Raw genomic sequence first — 4452 nt, forward strand, 5'->3', positions numbered from 1 at the left:
TGCGGAGGCGTGGAAGGGCTGGCCCGCCGCCCAGCTCTGCATCATACTCTGTCCTGCGGGGCCCCGTGCCTAGGGCGCCCCCCACCCGGCCGGGCGTCTTCACTCCGTTCCCACGATCAGGGCCCGGGTGCTTGCAGTACCGAGAATGTCCCGCAGGGGCGGGCCAGCCGGACCCGGAAGTCCAGGCCGTCGGCCGGGGCACCCAGGCCTCCCTGCGAGCTGGGAGATGGGCAGGGATCCTACTCTGTCCCGCTAACCCAAGGACTCTGCCCAGGACGCACCCTCCTTCCCGAGACTGCAGCCTTCTGGAGGCCGAGCAAGGGATGAGGACGGGCTCCGCCTGCTGGCAGACTGAGAAAAAAATCTTCCAGAACCAGGCACCTGCTGTCTTCCAGTTCAGAAAACCGAGGTTCACGAAGACGGAAAGGGAATTGAGGGAACCTTCTGATTCTCCCTGTGTCACCTCAAGCTGACCATACCGCCTGGTGTAGGAGGCCTTTCTAAGGCCCTCAATAGCAGTGTCTTCCCTCCACCCCATTGCAGGATGTTTCCTCCACTGAGGGGTGACTTAGGTGGGTGGTCTGGGTCGGGTTTCGGGTCCCAAGACCCTGGGCAAGTTGCTTGTTCAGATCTAGGGTTTGGAGCCAGCATTGGATTTGAGATCTTGGGTCTGGAGCCCGGCGGCGCCTGTCTGGTCAGTGTCCTGGCCTCTGTGCCTCCTGCTGCTTTGTCTGCCAGTGAGATCGGCCTCGTCTACCTCACAGGGAGTCATGGGGATTGTTAAGGTCGAGACCTTTGTGCTGGGTTTAGCACCCGATAGGCACTCAATAAATGCTGTTCCCTTCCACATCAAACACCTTGTGACTCAGTTTACCTGTCTTGCCCGGGTGTGATGGGATGGGAACTAAGGTGGGGTGAGATGTTAAGAAGACCCTCAGGAGGAGCTCCCAGTTGGGGAGGAAGACACAGAACTCGCTCCTCGCAACTCTGTTTCAGCCTGACTCTGGCCAAGTCCCACATGACAAACACCCACACATCGCCATCACACACCCCATCGGAGGGCCTGGGGTAGTCACGGCTGGAAGGCAGGGTGGAAGAGATGGAGAAGGTGGGGGTAAGACCAGCACTCGGCACCGCCAGAGCCTGGGAGGCCACAGGGAGCAAGGCCAGAGACTCAAGGAGAAGAGCTAAGGTTCGTCTGTGAAATGTTGCAAAGCCTTCCATGGCCAGACACGTGGTACTTATCATGAGAGAAGTACCATTATCAGTTTTCAAATAATATTGTTAGGACTTCAGGTCCAGAGAGTTCCATGATTCATAGTTTGTAGCAAACGATCACCTCACCACCATTGGCCCATGCAAGGCCCTTTCTTTGATTTTATCCCTCCCCACACCGGCCCACATGTTCCCCAACACCCCTTCCCCCTCCCCACCACGAGCACCTTCCACTACATGCTGATGTGTGTCCCTGGATGTAAACTACACAATGCTATGTGTGTATTGATGCTACACCACAGTACTGTGGGAGAATCTCTACTGCTTCCCCTTTTTCACTTCATGGTATTTCTGAGATCAGTGGGAAAATGCAGCTATTGTGTCCAGCTGCTGCAAAATCTTTCTAGCTGAGCATCCACTGTTCTACTTCTTCGTCTTCCTGGAGATGAACACCAGGCTGCCTCCGCCTCCTTCTTACCACAAACAACATGGTGACAAACATCTTTGTACACGACCCTTGTGTACAAGGGTCTAAGTGAAGATGTCTTTGGGCTCTGTACCCAAGAGTGGAATTATTAGATTGCCAGGTATGTATGTTTTCGTTTTCACTAGATTCTTCCCGTATGACTTTACCAGCAGCATGTGGAGGATGCTGTGTCTCCATGCCCTAATCAGGCTTTACATTACCTGACTTTGTAACTTCTGTCTGCCACTCAGTTTGGGTGTAAAGTGACATCTCATTGTTGCTTTAACTTGCCTTTTCCTGTTCATTTGGAACTCTCTTCTATACCTGTTAGTCATTTGAGTTTTCCCTTCTGTGAATTGCTTGTTCATATCTTTTGTTCATTTTTCTCATGGGCTTCCTATCTTTTTCTTGTTAATTTACAAGAGTAAGCCGGGCTCGGTGGCTCAGCCTATAATCCCGCACCTTGGGAGGCTGAGGTGAATGAACTGCCTGAGCCCGTGGGTTCGAGACCTATCTGGGCAACTTGGTGAGACCTCATCTCTACAATAAGTCAAAAAATTAGCCGGGTGTGGTAGCGCGCACCTGTAGTTCCAGCTACTTGGAAGGCTGAGGCGGAAGGATCGCCGGAGCCCAGCAGGTCGAGGCTGCGGTGGCCAGGAGCGGCCACTGCACTCCAGTCTGGGCAACAGAGTGAGACTCCTACTCAAAAAAAAAAAAAAAAAATTTACAAGAGTAGCTTACACATTTAGATAGTAATGCCTTTTGGCTGTTGGTATTCCAAATGTTTTCGCCTAATATACTGCCCATCTGTTAAGTTTATCTATGGCAGTGGCTTTCAAACTTCAGCATGAAGTCTAGGACCTCCTGGAAGCCTTACCTCCTGGAAGCCTTACTAAAACCACATATCTGGCCGGGCACGGTGGCTCAAACCTGTAATCCCAGCACTTTGGGAGGCCGAGGCGAGAGGAATGCCTGAGCTCAGGGGTTTGAGACTAGCCTGGGCAACTTGGTGAGACCTCATCTCTACAGTACATCAAAAAATAAGCCAGGCATGGTAGCACATGCCTGTAGTTCCAGCTACTTGGAAGGCTGAGTCGGAAGGATCGCCTGAGCCCAGCAAGTCGAGGTTGCGGTGGCCATGAGCATGACACTGCACTCCAGCCTGGGTTACAGAGTGAGACTCCAAATCAAAAGCAAAAAAACACACACATATCTGAGCCCCATCCCCAGAGTTTCTGACTCAATAGAGCAGGTGAAGGGTCTGAGAATTTGCCTTTCTAACAAGTACCCAGGTGATGCTGATGGTCCAGGGACCACAATTGGAGAATCACTGGTCTATGGTGCCTCCTATGGAAGAAACTTGTTCTGTCCAACGAATTCCTTAATTTTGATTTTGTCAAATTTATTAATCCTAATGTTTTGGATGAAGGAACTGGAGCCCAAGAGGTAAAGTGAATGACCCAGGTCACGCAGTGAGCTGGGATTTGGACTCATATGCAGCCAATCCAGACACCATCCACCCAGCTTCTTTACCATCCTGACTCAGAGCCTTTGGGATGTAGTGGTTGAAGACTGTGGCATTTGGACCTGAGGCCATAGGGAGCCTTAATAAGTTCCTGAGTGCAGCAGTCGTGGAGGGGGAAGTTGGTTGGGTAGGGACAGGGGACAAAGATACAGGGCCCTCTTAAAGGTCTTGGAGCTTTGCTAGAGAACCAAGCACAGAAACTGCTCCCAGTCCTAACCAGAGCACAATGACAGGGCTGCTGAGAGGCATGAGGACGGCTCTTACCCCACAGCTGTGAGGATGGGGCAATTTCCCTCACACCCCAAGGAAGTCCCCACCCACCGCGGAACTACTCTCTTACCAAAGTCATGTAACCCCTTAACTTCTAGGGTCAGAGGGCCCTGGCTGGGCAGCCCAGGTTCTGAGCATGGAGACTTCAGCCACGCTTCCTCCCGTAGCGTCCAGAGATCCTGCTAGGGCTGCTTCCTCTCATGCTTCAGTTCCTGGCATCACAAGAAGGGAAAACCCCTGGGGTGGGACAGCTGGTTCCCCAGGACCTCCAGGGGTAGTGCAAGTGTGGAACTTCCCCATCAGCTGGATCCCCTGGGGACATTCTTGACCCAAGAATGAATGGTAAAATCATCTCCAGCTGATCCTAGATGGATCCCTCTCCCTGCAACTTGTGGAACCCTGCAACTTCCACTGGCAACTCCTAGCCATCTTTCCCAACTATGTGTTGTCATTCAGCCACCAAACATTTACAGTGTACCCACTCTGTGCCAGGCACGTGTGAGACACTAGAGGGAGATACAGCACAATCTCTGCCACTGGGGGCGGGGGAGCACAGTCCAGTAGAGAAGAAAGGTCCCCAGATAATCTCAACACAGAGTTCTCAGCTGTAAAGTCAAAGGGTGAGACACTGACTGTTTCTGGGGAAGCTAGAAAGGGCTTCGCGGAGGAAGTGACCCATGAACCAGAGCTCGAAGGACAGACAAGGTTTTAGAGAGGTGGATGGTAGAAAGGAAAGCCCTCCAGGTGAGGACTCAGCATGAGCAAAGGCAGCACTGGAAGGAGCATGGGGCACCCCGAAACTGGTGACCAGTTCAGACTGGGGCCGTCATTAGGCTCCCTGGCCAGAGGGTCAGACTGGATGGTTTTGAAACCCAACTCTGTCATCTGCTAGTTGGGTGCCTTGGGTAAGCCCCTGCATGTCTCTGGGCCTTGGTTTCCTCATCTATAAAGTGGGAGTAATAATAGCATCACCCTT

This window comes from Carlito syrichta, unplaced genomic scaffold, assembly GCF_000164805.1.
Source record: "Carlito syrichta isolate Samal-C Ts95f unplaced genomic scaffold, Tarsius_syrichta-2.0.1 Scaffold287895, whole genome shotgun sequence".
In the NCBI taxonomy this organism is placed as follows: Eukaryota; Metazoa; Chordata; class Mammalia; order Primates; family Tarsiidae; genus Carlito; species Carlito syrichta.